This window comes from Rhipicephalus sanguineus, chromosome 4 (assembly GCF_013339695.2).
Source record: "Rhipicephalus sanguineus isolate Rsan-2018 chromosome 4, BIME_Rsan_1.4, whole genome shotgun sequence".
Classification (NCBI taxonomy): domain Eukaryota; kingdom Metazoa; phylum Arthropoda; class Arachnida; order Ixodida; family Ixodidae; genus Rhipicephalus; species Rhipicephalus sanguineus.
Window position 1 is genome coordinate 25355053 of NC_051179.1, and position 17862 is coordinate 25372914.

Genomic DNA, 17862 nt, shown 5'->3' on the forward strand with positions numbered 1-17862 from the left:
TATTACGGCGTGCATCGTAATCTTATCGTGGTTTTTGGGCGTAAAGCGCCAACAATTATTATACTATATTATCTTTTACTCTTTTCAAATGGCGGGTAGTTTTAGGGATGTTGTAAATTCTGGAACTCGGTGATAGTGGTGCAGCTGTAATTATTGGTGACTGTGGATGTATGCCCGTAAAATATCAATCGTCTACACGTTGATGAAAAAAGAAAACGAACAATACTACATTAATCTACAGCATATAATGCGTCCGTATTCGTGGACATGAGTTCTTAAGCAAATTCCCACCAGCAAACTCCTCAGTTTCATTGAGAACTCACACCTTTGTCGCCCAGAGTATCGTTTACCCTTACTCCAAGAGTGAGCAGCAGAAGTCGATATTAGCGGATGGTGTGCAAACAAAACAAAACTACGGTGGACAGATCGCGCAGCGCGCATGGATGCTTAGGCTAAACTGCTTAACGCTATTGCATTTTTTTTGGCAGAGTAGTGTGAACCAAAGTTAGGCTATCGTTCTTTGGGAATCATTTAAACATATTTAAAGCACGGAAAGCACCGACTTCGCATTTATCGGTGGTGTCTTTTGCCATATTTGCAACTATACGCCCCTGTTTGTGGTCACACATATTTACCCTTTCAAAATGAAGTTTTTGTCGCAATGTTCTTTCTTTGCACTTGCGAGACGACGTGAAATGAGATTTTGCAAACTGCATCTCTTATTCTTGCCTAGATCTTTGAGCGGTAGGGAAGAGGTCACCAAAAAAAAATCATGTAAATCTCAGAGCCAGCAAAGAGAGTTGTCTTGCCGCATCAGTTCTCGATATAGGGATTGGAACCACTTGAGTTTAGTTTCTTCATGGGCCGATCGGGCAGCGTCGTGTGCTTGTGATTCTGTCCATCCCCTCTTCTATCTTTCTTCTAGCCCCTTCATTCATTCTCCTAGTACAGAGTAATAACCGGTCATGCGTATGGTTAACCTCCTTGCCTTTCCCTTCTTCTTCTCTCTCTTTTTCTACGGAGATATATTTCGGGTTTAGTTGCAGGGTATGTTATCGGCCATGGTTCGAAATTCTGTGTATCCCCCGTGTCGTGTGCTAAACACCTTCGCCGATTATCCAACTTCCCAGAATGGAATGACTCGCAATTTTACAGCGAAAGCTGTTATGAGATCACAACAGCCAAGTTTTGGTGGCCTAGTTGTCCGCCGCCGCCGGTGTCCGTAACTGCTATCGTGCGAAACAAAATTCACAGCATATCCACGGGTGAATGATGAAGAGCTTGGGCGAAGCTGCTGAACCAATCATGGTTACACCGTGAAATCTGCAGTGGTTTCGCCCAGCAGTAATCAAAGCGATAGCCCAGTACATCATCAAAGACGTGACAAACACTGTATATATTTATACAAGAAATTTTATTAATCGTAAGTGGTAGCTAGACGTGGCTTCCGTTCCCCCTTCATTATAACGGCTTTATCGTCGGTGAAGTGATGGATCGGTGATGGGTCGTAGAGGAATGTTTGCAAAGACGAAGTAGTGGGCAGTTTGCAAAGGTGGCTTCCGTTCCCCCTTCATTATAACGGCTTTATGGTCGGTGAAGTAGTGGATCGGTGATGGATCATAGTGGGATGTTTGCAAAGACGAAGTAGTGGGCAGTTTGCAAAGGATCGGTGATAGGAGATACTGTTCGGGAGATACTGCCGGTTACGCCTTACGCCTTACGCCGGACGCGTGACAAGGTTAGACTAAGAGGAGCTTCGCCCCTAAAACTGAACTTAGGAAAAAAAAACAGGATCGGATGGGATTATAACCCGGGCCCCCTGTGTGGCTGTAGACTATTCTACCCCAGAGCCACGCCGGTGCTTGAAATTCCTTCGCAAAAGACCCTATACAGGCGCCATGTTGGGCAAGTAATCGCGTTAACAGATGTAATATAGCTTGGTAGAAGAGTAAAATAGCAACCAGGTGTCACATAATGCGAATAGCGCAACGAGTGGGTCGTTTAATGCATCCAACACATTACAAAGGGCTTAGCCATAATGCTTCGCAGTCATCAGCCATAGCACAAACAAAGTGCACATAATGCCTTACAGATGTGTAGCGGGTACCTCGCTTCTCCGCCGAATGACGAATAATGGAATAGTGGGTGCTTCCCTATACACTTCACATAAATTATGATGATTGATTTATGGCGATGTGGGTGCCTCTCAAGCGTACTTCTATTAGCTGCCCAAAGAGAGTTTACAACAGGCTCTAGAACGACCGCTCTTCCAGCTTTCGCTGTGACTGGGCTGCCTGTACTGCGCAGGCCTGGCTATTTTCTTTTTTCTTCTTACAAGCTTGCCCCTTCGTACACTGCGTGACTCAAATAAAAACGTACGTCACTGCGAACATGGACACGCACCCTATACAAACACATTTCCACAAGCTTGCCGAAATCAACAAAAGAGAGTGGAGTTGGGCGTTGCAGATGAGCGAACGAGTATACAGGGCGATTGATTCTACGACGCGAAACAGGGACTTCTTTTTTCACTACAGAGCCGCCTGGTTTCTTGACTATATCGTTTTTCCTGCAGCTGAAGTGGAGAGACATTCGCGGACGCTCGCTGCCGCGGAACTTGACTCACAGAGCTCTTCCCTACGCGACACTGATTAATACGACTCGGATTCCGCGCAATTAGTCACCCCCCTCCTCCCTCTTCATTCTCCAACACATCGCAACGTTGTTCATCTAGCTGCATTTGGCGCTTTCTTTTCGTCGCTTCACGTCAGGAAATGGATGAAACACGTCCACAACCCCTCTTAGATTTTCCTTTTTTCTCTCTTGTTTATTTTTGAAGCAAGGCTTCTAACAATTATTTTTGTCCTTGCTGTGTTGTATACACTTGTTCTTGGTAGCACTGTCGCTTCAAAAAGAAAAGAAAAAGAGAAAAAGAAACAAACAAAGAAAGAATGCACAAGAGGAAAACGGACATCTAACTTTGTCGTACAGTAACGCTACGCTTAAACCTATGCCCCCAAATGTTTTTCTTGACTCATTTTCCAGTTTCACTTTCTTTCGTCGGCGGTAGTGATTTGAGGTACGAAGTACAGGGTGACACACTGTTACTGAGGTCTGCAGGTAAGCTCTCTAGCGTATTGATATGTATGTAGCGAAGAGACAGCGGCGAAAACGAACAGTGAGGCATTTGGGGTGGTTCTCTTTAATAAACTGCGAAAGAATAGGAATGTAATATATATATATATATATATATATATATATATATATATATATATATATATATATATATATATATATATATATATATATATATATATATATATATATATATATATATATATATATATATATATATATATATATATATATATATATATATATATATATCTGACCAGGCCCGTAGCCAGGAGTTTTTTTCGGGGTGGCCCAGTTGCTGAAAGCCTTGACTATTTGATAAAAAAACGCCTAATTTTAATATTTATTTTCGGTAAAACATCATGTATCATAAATATTTCGCCCCCCCCCGCCCCCCTGGCTACGGGCCTGTATTTGATGCGTAATCATTAGGAGGGACAACGTACATAAGCAAAACCGTCTGAGTTTGTCTGGATCCCGCTGTGTCAATCATACCGTATTTACTCATATAATGCGAGCACGGGTTAGTGTTGGCTGAATGCTGGCTACTGTGCGCTGTCAATGCTATTTAAGGCAATTGAAGATAATTAAAGGTAAACTAAGATAAAACTACTGCGTTTTCCTCACATTTATCAATAAATCGCAACTGAGTATAGTTTTTGTTTTTAAAGGAAACCGTCTGCAGATTTTGGCTTAAGTAATATAATGTCGAACGGCTCTACATTCACCGCAGCCCCCGCGGTTGTACGTAATTCATGCAGTAGCGCAAAGAATCACGCGGTCGGCGAAATAGCAAGACGGGACACAGCACCGTCCGTGTGAGTTTTTGCGCTACTTCCTGAATTATGTACTTAGCCCATCAGTCTGTCCTTGTGAACCCCCCGGTTGGTCGAGTTCGAAAGGAAACAAGCTTTGCAATGGATGCGACAGTGAAAATGAAGCGATGACTTGCTTCCCGCTACAGCTTTCCTTGTTACCCGACTTTTCGGGGGTAAAGGTGCAAAGTAAACAGCTCTTAAAGTGCAACGTCAGGAGTCCCCGGCCGCCATTATGTCGTCAAAAGCCTGCGTCCCCATCACCCTGCACGTTAAAGAATCATAGAACAGATCCGACTGTGTTAAGGAGTATGGGGCACATTTGGCGCCTCCCTTAAATGATTAAGAGAAGCGCCTCCCCTCCCCCTCCTCTTGTGAGCACGCCTTTGCTTGCAAACGTGTACACACGCTCAGGGGCAAGCACACAACAGCCTCGATAAAAAAAGCGAGAAACTCTCCGGTAGAAATATACAAGCCTCCCCAGGCTACGGGTAAAAAGGAAAACAACAAAAAAAGAACAACAGAACAACAAAAATAACGAAGGAGACTGCAGGGAGGATTACGGTGTTGCGGTCGCCGAGAGTGGCGGGAAGTGGGAAGGGGGGGGGGGGAGGAATAGGAAGGGGTGGAGTTGTAGGCCTCATCAAAGCGATAAGACGCAGTATACACAGGCTCTTCAGGTGAAAGGACAAAAAAAAAAACGCAGTAAGGAAAGAGTAGACGACGAGGAGAAATTGCGATTGGATTGAAGTACAGCCGTATGGTATACAGAAACAATGGAATAAAAAAGGATCAAAATAGAGGAGACGAAATGGGGCGTTGCGAAAACATCGCACGCGAGTGGAGAAGGTTGGGAGGCGGATAAAGAGGGGAGGGTGCAGACGCAAACACTGGATGAGCCTTTCCTCAACCTCTCCTCCTCTCCTCCTCCTCCTCCTCCGGAGGGTGAAAGTGGGACGGAGGAAGGAAGCGAAGAGGAAGTGGGGAGGAGATTGAGGAAAGAGGGAGATTGAAAAACATTGCCCGAAAGAGGAGAAGGGAGGCGGATAAAGAAAGCAGGCTGCAGAAGCAAACACTGGGTGAGCTCCTGCGGAGGGTGGAAGTGGGACGTAGGAAGGAAGCGAAGGAGGGAGGGGGATATAGGAGAGAGAGAAAGGGGTTGCAGAAAAGCCGGGATTTAGGAATGCCGGGACGCAGTTTTTCACTCGAAGCCGCCGCTGGCGCGGACTCGCCGGGACGTAAATCCCGCGATATAATCGTGCACTGCCGCCTCTCTCTTTCTTTTCCTTCTTCCCTCGACCCGATCTGCGCTGATACCAAACCGGCCGCAAGCAGCAGTAGCAACAACAGCAGCAGAAGTGGGTGCCGGTTATCTCCGCTCCACTGTCCAGGACGTATTGTGCTCTTAGAAATGAAATAACGAAATCGCAGTGGAAAGTGCGTGTATGCTACTCAGGTACGGGTGGGAGCTTCACACGACACACTGGAGGGGATGAGCGAAAGAAGGGGAATTTCTTTCCAGGGGCTCTCTTCTTTGTTAGACACAACCGAATAAATCCAACAAATTAGGTCAGTGAAAGCGTAGCGGCCATTAATTGTTGCCTTTTTTAACTGTGGTATAGTAATTGTGACTTAAATTGAAATCAGTCATAGTGGACAAAAAAAAAAATCGCCCTTTCCGTCGGTGGGATCCGAACCCACAACCTTCGAATTACGCGTCCGATGCTCCACCAATTGAGCTACGACGGAAGACACTTCCATCTCCACTTCGTGGGGGTATTCTTGTGTACGTGTAATCCCTGGGAGCGTTAGCCAGCGCCGCTAGTAGCCAAGGCGGCGAGTGTGGAACACTCTTTTTGCTAGAGGCCGTCACGTGGCATGCGATATTTGCACGAGACGGCAGCTGACCAATAAACCCTCGCATACTCACCTAAGGCATTAACTCTGGAGTGGAGTGGTACAGAAGGCGTTCATACGAAACCACCGACCTCGCTGTGGATTGGGGAATAAAAACTCGCAGGGTTCCCTTATGCATTCGCCTAAGACGACTTCAAGGCGAAGGCCGTCTTCTTTTTCTTCTCATTCGTTGCATTGATCCTCCCCCGCCCCCTTCCGAAAGCTTTCTGCATCTAATGTAGTTTTGCACTGCCTCCAGGATCGGAGGCATTGCAAGCTTTCTGCACCTTACCTGATTTGCACTGCCTCCGTGATCGGCCCACCTTTGACCAAGCGACGATGTCATGTGATGACGTCATCATGTTAGGTCATGTTACGCGACATCATGATTTAGTCACAACATGTAAAATCTGTGACGTCATAAGATAACGCAACCCTGTTATGATTTTTTGCATCAATCGTGTTGACGCCGACGCCGCGAGACACCGACAGTCAATTTTCGCGTTTGATGATACATCTGAGGTTTTCGCCTTGAAAAGTTCGGTCTTCGACGATCACTGGAGGTACCGTCGATGCCACCGTGTACGTTCTGTGCAGTCATCGCCTAACTGATAACTTACAAAGTAAAGTAGGCATCGCATTTACTCCCTGCTGTACGCATACGGCCCACTCTGTCATCACGTTGCAGTTGTTGTCGTGTGCGGTTTTGTCGCTGTCGATTGCTGGAGACACCTTGAGTGTATGAAGGTCAGTAAGATCTGTGTCCACACACTCGCGGGCAAGCACAAACAGCCTCGAGCAAAAGGCGAGCGCCTCTCCGACAACGAGAAAGATGCACGCTTCCTGCGGCTATAGGCGAAAACAAGCAAACCTCTTCGGAAGCTGCGCCTGGAATTAACATAACAAGTTATATTTAGTATTTTTTGGGTCACTACTCTGGGATACAGCCACGGGGATGTTTTCTTCGCCATTGAGAAATTTATCATTAAGACTGAAAGAATGTCGTATAAATTCTGCCTGTTTTAAGTATTTCATTACTGATGGTTGGCAATTCAAATACTATATTGATTATATCATGTAGAAGTGAACGTTATCCTATGGAACATACTGGAAAAATCCGCCCACTGGTCGGCAAATTCACCACATTGGGTATGAGCCATGGCCGGTGGACAACGACAACTCTAAGAGACAGGAAGACAGCAGAGTGCATCAGAGAACAAACAAGGGTATACCCGAAGTCCTAGCAGACGTTAAGAGGGGAAATTGACCAGAGCAGGTCACGTCATGAAAAGGGCGGCTAACCGATGGCCAGTTAGAGCATAGGAATGAATAGCGAGATGGGTAGCGCGGCCGAGGGCGGCAAAGGTTTAGGTGGAGCGAAGAAATAAATAAATTTGCAAGCGTAAAATAGAATCAGCTCGCGCAGGGCAAGGTGGGTTGGAGGTCATTGGGAGAGCTCTTCGTCCGGCAGTGAACATAAGATAGGTTGAAGATGATGATGATGAAGATCTGTGTAGCACAAGTCTTTTAACCTTTCCGAGACGCTTCCATGTGAGATAAATGAAAAAATCCCATTTAACGACCTTGTGCACGGACGACCCCCACTTATCTTAACACTCTACCTTAAAGTGGCAACTCAAGTAAAAGTACGCGTTCTTTTTTTTTTGAACAGCATTTTTCCGCGTATCCGGCACTTATATCCCTTAGAAACGGTAATTTCATCCTAAATATAAGTAAAACTTAATATTACGGTAATACAATGCAAGAAGTAATTTGTGCAGGAAAGCTTGCAAGGAACGCAAGCAAAATGTCCGGCAGTCGAGAATATGAAACATCGGCTCCAGGTGTCACGTTACTGCATGTATGATTTTATGACTCTAACGGTGAGTGTTTACGACTGACGCAGATCGTGGCAGCATTGATGCCACCTTCACATCGAGTGGAATGAAGTAACAGTAACATACAAGTCCTTGCGTCGCTTGACGTTCTATAAGGTATAGAGTGCCGGTTAAAGTTTATACATTCAATGCGGCGTATGCGTACAGTGTAAATTTCTGTGTTTAGAGAGCAGAGCTTAACAATGAGAGTGTAGGAAAGAAGTAAAACGAGGGATGTATGTCGGAGTAGAGGCGTCCGGGTGTTGACTACGCTGTCAATGTGGAGACTAACAGCGGAAATTTTAAATTGTTATGGTGTGGCTGTGTTATATATGGCTGCATTATATGGCCCAGCCGAGCCGTATATGGTCCCTATCTACATCCATATATGGTAACCGGTAGCCACATATGCAGACATATGTGACGCTTTTTTTTTTTAAAGAGCCAAATCCAGCAAACGAAACTGATCTAAATGTCACGGGAGCGTAAATCCCACCCAAATATCTTTCACTTTTAAAATAATTGTAATCAAAACGGGGCAATTGCTTATTGCAACGTGAACTCAAAAAGGCAGTTCCAAATAAAAAATGAGCCAAATCCTGTATCTGTTTGAATCAAACCGAGCCAGATCCATTAAACCAGTGCTTCGTCAACAATCGTTACAAAGACAACCAACATGGCCGTATCCTATCTGTTTCATGTGTCATCCCCTACAAAAATAGATTTAGACAGTCTATAGAATGTCTAAACGTATTTTTAGAAAGTCTATAGACTGTCTAAATACATTTATGTAAGGGATAGTTGCTTTCCTATCGTGCTTTCGTTTCACAATTAGTTTTTCTTGGGCGAGTTGGTACTTACTGAAGGACATGATGTTGTAGGGCAAAACTCGAATATAAAGAGTAAGAGGCCGACTTTGCTACTTCCTTGCACCTTTTAGTGTTTCTTTTCGAGTTTTTCGCTGCAGTATCATGTCCTTCTTTCGCTCGAAGACGGTATATTTGAAATAGAAGACAACTGAAATGAAGATAATGGGCATCTACATATTCCTTGAAGAAGAAGTGATTCGAAACGGCAGGGCATAAAAAGAGCTAAGAAGAGGGAAAAGAAGAAGAGCTGAAACATATTGCTGTATATACATGAATGACGAGTCGCTCGCACTGTAGACTATTTACAAGATATATTTACAACAGCAATTGCAGTGCTGACCGGTTCAGCTCAGAGCCCGAGCACAGAGATATCTTCGTTCTCTTCGTTGGGCGCACACGCGCGTGGTTCAAGAGGCTGGCAATATGCATGTAGCAGTATTTTAACGCGACAGCGTTAAAGAGCTCGTATCGCAGAAATTCCGCCGTCGGCGTCGGCGCCGTTGGTTGTGAGCGAAAAATCATCACCTTGTCCGTGACCGAAAAATCGAAAAAGCTGCAAATAAAATAAATAGTAAAAATGTTGGGTCCGAGTGAGAATCGAACCCAGGCCGCCCGCGTGGCAAGGAGGTGTTCTACCACACAGCCACGCATCCTGGAGCTGCACTGAAAGTAACTTTGATGCTTACCAAAAATACGCGTCCTGTATACAGGTGTCACAGTACGAGATGTAATATGGCAGTAACATTGCGTGGTACAAGCGCACATTGCCATCGGGCGTCACACCACGTCAGTATCATAACGCTGGCTTTAAAGACAGCCAGCCATTACAAAAGGCACACACATTACTGCGCGTATTCCCTTAAGACCACTTAGTGGGTGCACCACAACTTGGAAAAAGTTTCTCGCGCATAATTGCTCCTGGTTTAAAGCATGCTACCCATTACATAAGCACACACCTTAGTGCGCGCATTCTGTTACAAGTGTTCGAACACTAGGGAAAACGGCTTCAACTCTTAAAAACGTTAAGTGCCCCCCAATTTTTAAGGGCACAACAGATCCAAGAACAAGAAAAGGCTGTCGACAATCCAGAATGGTGGGCCTAATGCCTGGAAGGACCACTCGCTCTTCAAGTCTATAGTTATCGCCACTACGCCAATGAAACAAAGGATGGCCCCAGTGTAAGCACAAGGATAGTGTTAATTTTGTCGTGAAATATTATTATATCGTTTATTCGCTGCGATTTAGACTTCTTTCACGAGCTAATTCAAGCCCAAATGAAATGTTCCAATCTATAAGAGCCAAATCTAAGTTTTGCTTCTGAATACCGATGATAGTGGGGAATATAGATTTCAGCCGCAATATAGATTTGAGGTATTTTGGTGACACGAACGCACTGGCAAAAAATTCTTTGAAGCAATCCGACCATATACTGTCAGTAGCAAAAAACTGCGTTTTTCAGTTTCTGAGAAAAACTTGGCTCTTTTAGAAGAAAAAACGACACATACTCATATATGGCCATATTTATTTATACTCATATATTGCCGTATTTATTTTATATAAGTGTCATACGTGGCAATCACCTAAGGGTGGCTTTATACAGTTCCACGGCTTATGAAGTCCACGATCGCACTGAATAGATGGTGTTCCCAGAACGATCACTGACAGTGCGCAAAGAACTGTCTCGCAAATTTCGACATTTCTTCAAGAAAACTCGACTATGATTCGTGACAACATATCTGGCGCCAAAAGGGACCCTTAGACAAAGAAATTGATGGCCACATCTGCAAAGCTAACTCTGCTTTCTAAAAAAAAAATCGAAATCCTCCAATATGGTGCCTGTCACTTCTCTGCACCAGACTTTTTGCAAAGTAAAGTCCCGCGAATTAATCATGGCTGGGTTTACTATCAAAGCAGCAGGAATTATAAGAAGCTTACCTACCGTCGTGTGATCTTTACGCGCATGTTGTTGCCAGAAAATGAATTGTCGTATAACAAAGATTCGCGGTCCGCTGACTTTGGTCGGATTTATTTCGTATCATTGAATCCGCCTCTATTATGACCAGTTGTAAGTGTTGCGATAGTTTTCTTAATAAAGATAAAACCAGGAATGTACGAACTTAGGAAAGAACCAACTCGCCCGAGTATCCGTTTTAGATAGTTTGCTCTCTTTCTGATCCTCAACTTTGTTCCCCGGTTTCGAGAAAACACTGACACGCTTGATACAGAAAATATCGAATACAAACACGCTTGATACAGAAAAATATCGATGCCACCTTAGTATTGTTTAGTTAAGATGATCCGCAGTCCCATGACTTTTGTCGCGCTTATTTCCGACAAAATGCCAAGCACGAAGTTGTTAAGTTTTTAAATATCTCCCATCAGTAAGATCGAACTGGAAACTATTGATCGATTCCATCGACGTCCAAGTCGTGTAACTTACTGCTACGGCGGACGAAAGCCGACTTATTAAGGTTCCAATATCTTACACTGAGCGGAATGAACGGAAGAACATGTGGACAACAAAATACTATCAAATAGTCTCGGCCTCCCATTACATATTTTTGCTTCGTATGGAAGCTAAGAATTTCAGTGAGATGAAAAACAAATATCTTGCAAAAAGATACGCCACGAAAGCAAAGCAGGAATAAGCGAAGTGCTCGTTGTACGGAATAAAAGGAACGTATATGCGGGCCAAGGAAAATAAAGCGACTCAGCCATCTCTTTGAATTATGGCTGTGCACTGCGAGAGACAAAAGGCTCTATCCGGGTGTTCTTGCCCTCGTGTTTGCACAAGACATATGACCGACTTGTAGACTCAGGCGGACGCTTATTGCGTCGCTCAGAGACTCCGAATGTTTACGAGCAACCATGCGACACTCTCGGCGCAGCTACACTCGGAACAGGCTTTCGCATGTAGCTGGAATTTCAGTTTGTTGCTGTACGTGAGATTGTGTTTACCTCTCTACCCGTCTTCGTGTTTGCGTTCCTGTGCGTAGTTTACTTGTATGAAACAAAGTTTGTGTAACAGTTCGATATACCTATAGCACTAACGTGCATTGGCGTAAATCGCGGGGGGTGGGGGTCCTGACCTCCCTTGTGTTCAGACTGGGTGGGACACCCCTTGCAAGTGTCCCCCCTTGAGATTTATCTGTCAAACATCATATATTTTAATTTCTTGACAGTTAAGTACAGTGCATTCATCTGTTTTAATAGCTGTTTATTTTGTAGTGTGTATCTGTGCTCAATACTCCCCAACTATGTGAGACTATTGAAATCGCATCTGCCGCTCGACCGGTTCAGAGAAGACTCAATAGAATGATGCAGTTAGGCGGGCAGGGGACCCCATGCTCGTTTTCTTAATTTTACTTCCAGCATTATTTTAATTCGTACATAAATAAACAAACGCCTATATTTATAAAAATAAAATGGCCGCCATGACAAGGTGTGTGTCCCCCCTTGCGATTTTTCTGGATTTACGCCACTGCTAACTTGAAGACATCACTTCAGGCTTCTTACAGCCACGAAAAAGCTTGAGAAAGTACTCTTGTCAATTCCGGTATGCCAGGACACTCTGGAAATAGTTGAGGACGCTTGAGCTTCGCCTTCAGGAGTACAACGTGACAGCGTGAACGGGCCCCGTGCGCATAGTCTTCTCATTCGCTTGCCAGGCTTTGCTTTTCAGTGGACACCTCAACCTCAATCGTGCGACAGGGAAACGAAGGCCTCTGCGTGTAACACTGCTTCGAAAATCTCCTAGAATGCATTCCTACTGCAACTGCAGTAGCGAAGTGCCTGCTACACCATAGTTCATCATATTGCGAATCTGCGAAGTACCCACAACGCGTCCGTAAAGCAACGCTGCACTCGTTGTTGGTGCTTTTGTTGCTGATGACCATTATTAATTATGCCTGAGCGCTTTGTAATGATTGGGCCCATAAACAACCCACTCGTTGCGCAATTGATATGATGTGACGCCTGCTGAAATTCTGCCCTTCTGCCACGCAATACTACATGTGTTGACGGAATTCCTCGTACTACACGACGCCTCTATAGGTTCTTTTTTTCCAAAGCAGTTTCAAAAAGTTCCGTAGCTCTGTGGTGAAACATATTATTTCCACACAAAAGGCCTGGTTGCGATTCACACTCCACCCGAAGATTTTTATTATTTATGTTTTGCATCTATCTCGATTTTTCGCTCATGGACAACCAGCGATTTTTCGTTCACAACCAACGACGCAGACGCCGACCCCGACACCGACATCGGAATTTCTGCGAAACGAACTCTTCAACGCTGTCGCGTTAAAATACGTAGAGGTGTTCTTTCGGAATCCCCGTGTGGCATTGCTGTTAATAAGAATACTAATATAAACATCTTCGTTAAGTCAACTTATTGGTAGATGAAGCGGAGCCCATTTATGCTGGAATGAGCCACGCGTTTCCTCATCGCATCCCAATGGCAATGCGCGTGGGCCTGATGACTTAGAGAAATGATGTAGTTTAAGACTGCCCTTTCTGGAAATTCTACCGAACCTAAAAGCAATGCTTTTGAGAACTTGAACTAGACAAGTAAGTTGCCACAGTGACTGCTCAACGTTACGACGACGGCCTTTAAGAGCTTCAAGTTTCGTACTTATGAATTATTTCTTTTAAAGCTGCTAAACTGAGGGGGGGGGGGGGAGGGGGAGAGAGAAAGCACAACTTTTTACGGCATCATGTGTCCCATTTTAGCAACCAAATGCGCTATTTTAGATTTCTTTTTGTTTGTTTTTGCCAGAGCATGTTTCGATACATTTCCATTCTTTTAACGCAGTTTACTTTTCCCGTATATAGCAAGACAACAGTCGAGAGCTGTTATGGAAGCAGCGATCACTGCGTTGTTGAAACCTAAGAGACAATTCTTAAACTGCAATACCGTTACCCAAGCTCGCGGCACAATCACGCATAAAAAGCATCAACGAAACAAGCAAGTTCTCAAACAACTACTGCGAATGAATCCAACTGCAGATAATGCGTAGCTATCCTTGTGGCTGGCCTTGTGCTTTGTCGACTGTGGCTTGGTGTTGCTTTCACCAAATCTTTTGCCTTCCGAATCGGCATGGCAGAGAGTGCTACTTGCAGCCAGTGTGACAGCGAAGAAACGATAGACCACGTTCTTTGTCGCTGCCCTCGCTACAGCTCGCACAGACTGTCGCTAGCTGCTGTGTTGGCCCGCCTTGACGACAGACCCCTGTCGGAACAGGCAGTGCTGGAATGCCGACCCGAACTGTCTGCACAGCGAAAATCATTTAAGGCCTTACTGAACTTTTGCGTGCCAGTGGCCTATTGAATAGGCTGTAGCACTCCCGCTCTACAGCTTCCTTTTGTTTATACCTTTTTTCTTTATCGCGCGCCTGCTCTTCTCTCCGCTGCCCTTTCCACCTTTCTTTCCCTTTCCCCCTCCCCTTAGTGTAGGGTAGCAAACCAGATGCTACAATTCTGGTTAACCTCCCTGCCTTTCTCTCGTTTTATTATCTCTCTCTCTCTTGCTGGCTGGCGTTCAGCTTTCTCTTATCTTCTTCCACATCGCCATTCGCAAAACGAGCCCAGTCTTCACGCTTAACGTTATTGCTCTGCCAGAGTTTGTTGTTTACTGGCGAAGGCCCTTCACGCTTGAATGAGCCACGCACTTGCTCCTCGCTGCTTAATGGCATGGCGCTTGGGCCTAATAACGCGGAACCACTCCATTATTATTCATGGCAGAGCGTACTGCACTGCTGCTGGCCTGGATACCGGCATGCCTAATTTTGGGGGCCATTATTTTTTATTTGTAGCGGGAAATGAAAGGGGGAGGGAGTGTTCTAGAAGTGAGGCCGCACTCAATTGCTTGCCCTCCGCGGATCCATTCAATATACGGCCAAATCACTGCCAGGGTCAGCAATGCCGCCTGTGTAATCGTCAGAAGTACTGCCTCTGGGATCCGCGAAGCTTCTCACAGTGTCGTCCCGTCACACCGCCATGCGGATCTTTCTTTGTGTTCTTTGTCTTTCTCAGTATATAATTATTTTCAATCACACAGATAGGGCGAACGCCGTTCCAAAAGAAGCATTGGAATTTAGCGTCACGGATGGTTCAATAAACAGATTACTGCATACAAATAAGCATCAGTAAGGAGATACGGCTACAAATAGTCTGTTATAACCGGAAAAAATTGTTTGCTATTCCAAGCACTTCTCGAATTAGTATAGATAACTGTCACTGCCTATCTATCTATCTATCTATCTATCTATCTATCTATCTATCTATCTATCTATCTATCTATCTATCTATCTATCTATCTATCTATCTATCTATCTATCTATCTATCTATCTATCTATCTATCTATCTATCTATCTATCTATCTATCTATCTATCTATCTATCTATCTATCTATCTATCTATCTATCTATCTATCTATCTATCTATCTATCTATCTATCTATCTATCTATCTATCTATTAAAGGGATAGTTATACCCTAGCTTTCTTTCAGAAAGCAAGGCTATAACTAACTCAAAAGGCGTCAATTAAAGATAAAAAAAAGGGAACCTCATCAACGTTTCACAAAATGAATCAGTGATTGCTTAAGAGCATGCACGCATGAGTATCACACCTGCCACCTTCATATTTTTTTCTGGAGCGTGAACACCCACGCGCTGTGTCTGGTTTTGCAGGAGCGTAAATATATTCTTGTGGGGGAGTGAAACTAATGATAGATTACCGGTAACCGTTAATGGCTTCTCTTCGAAGTGTAGGCTCGGAAGCTGCGTATATATCGCCTCAGCAAGAAAAAATAAAAACTACATAGGTACTTTTAGGGCGACAAATGCGTTACGTAAGCTGATTGCTGGCTGTGTAATCGTGCATGCAAGGTTATTTCGCCGCCGAAGATCTTGCTGTACAGCGCTATAAGTCAATGTCCTGAAAGCCCTGACGCGACAAATCGGCATACCCGCCCCGGCAACGGCGTGCAATCAGCCAACATGCCTACATTAGCTGGCAAGGATTATGTGTGTTGGAATAGGACAGTCTGAATAACACTTGTCTAGAGCAATCAGGCCGCCGCTTCAGCCGCCGTTTCTTGCAAAAATATAGAGAGACCGACGCCGTAATGAAACGAAACATAGTCATACCACATGGTAGGTCCTCGTGCTATAATTCAAGCATGAACGGTAGCTTCTGGCTAATGCGAGGTAGCAGCTGTGGACGGTGACAGCGTTCACAGCCACGCGCTCGACCGCTCTAGACAAATGGGATTCAGATATTTGGTTACACATAATCAATTTAGTTGTACGTGTACTCTTATCTGTGCGAGCTATATTCGTCATGACTGCAGCAGCGCTGGTCATCTAAGTCATGTAGGACTCACAAAGAAATAACTGCTATGTTCTGGGCGCCTGGCTGGTTAGGGTCTCCGTTTATCTTGATATCCATTACTTATTTGTCTTATTTGAACTTATAGACGCGTGTAACTGGGGAGAAATATCAATATTCCAGCGAAACTGCAGCTGCCTGTGCATTATAAAACACTCCGCAGTGCTTTGGACTGATACAACGTCACGCGAGCTGACGGGCAATCATCTTACACATTTGATAGTATTACGTTGCAGTGAGTCATGCATGACTCAGTTTTTTTCACTGTATCGTACTGCAAACACACACGCGCGCGCACACACGAACAGACGAATACACACATACGCGCGCATGAACACACACACACGCGCGCACACACACGCACACACACACACACACACACACACGCACACACACACACACACACACACACACACACACACACACACACACACACACACACACACACACAAGCGCGCGCGCGCACACACACACACGCACACGCACACGCACACACACACCTCCAATTAATGAGAAAGCGTTCTTTGATAAATAACGAAAGAAGTTTTAGTCGGCTGAGTGGACTTACGAAACCTTGTCATTCGAGCGAATTAAAAAAAATTCTGACGACTTCCTTTAAGCTGCACGCATTACGTAACTATGCCGTATTCCTGGAAAAGCCGTTGTTTTAATACCACTCTGCGACAGATAAGGGGTCTGTCATATGATTTTCTTTTTGTTTAATTCGTCTTTTTTTACATTTGCAGGTAAACTTCGACGAATGGCGAAATATATTCCCAAATTCGAGTTATCGATGCCCACATCGTGTTAATGTTCGTCCTAACATTATACGTAAGTTACCTCGATGTATATACCGTTTTTCTTGTCTTACCGCGGCTACCGAGACGGCAGCCATTATTATCGCCTTCCCCTCGCGTCTCTCACTGGCAACGCGTCGCCATACTTTGCGCCGAGTCTCGCATTTCATGCTGTTACAATATCTGGCTAATTCTCCGTGATTTATGAGTATATCTTTTTAAATTGTGCACGAAGCTCACCTTGTATGCGAATTTGCTCTTGGGAGTAACCCTTCTGGTTATTGTCTTTTTTCTTACTTCATTTATTACCTCATTTCTCTTCAGAACATGCAGCAAACACCGCTCGCATATCCTTTTTTTTATCCTCCTTCGGGTAATGTGCCGTTATTGGATGGACGTCCGCAATACATTTTTTGTTTATTTGATTTTACCTTAAGCTTCCGTCCGGTGCCTGGATAGGATATCTTTCCTGTTCATTGTTCTTTTTTTATATTATAAACTGTCCTTCCGAACCATGTTTCACGCAGCAACGCATGCACAACAGCTTCCACACGAACGCGCGTAGCGAGAAGGGATGCTGTGTAAACGCGTATGACCGGAAGCTAAATTACGGTACTTTCCAGGGGGACCCAGTTTGTCGTATAAAAGAACTGCAGCGACACACGGCGGCGCGCACTACGTCTTGATTACTATGGAGCCGCCGTTGCGCGTACCTCACGAAGCACGTGGTCTCTTAAACTTCTCCCACGTCTCTCCTCATTTCTTCATCTTGCATGGCTGGTCGCTGAAACTCTAGCGCGTGCCTTAGCAAGCTCATTTGCGATAGAAGAACAAACATGAGGACGGCGAAAAAACTGGTGCGCCGGTTCTCCCCAACTCCGTGCACTGCAAGCAAATGCCCTTGGTTCCTTTAAGGTAATGGTGTAATGTGCCGAACAGTAAACATAAAGGGACACAAAACATAGACGACCATGGCGCTAAAGCGTCCTAGTGTGTTTGCGTATTTCTATTTCCTGTATCGATGCGCTAAACCTTCACCCCGCAGTATTTATAGCAACAAGCCTAACGTGCAACATAAACGGATG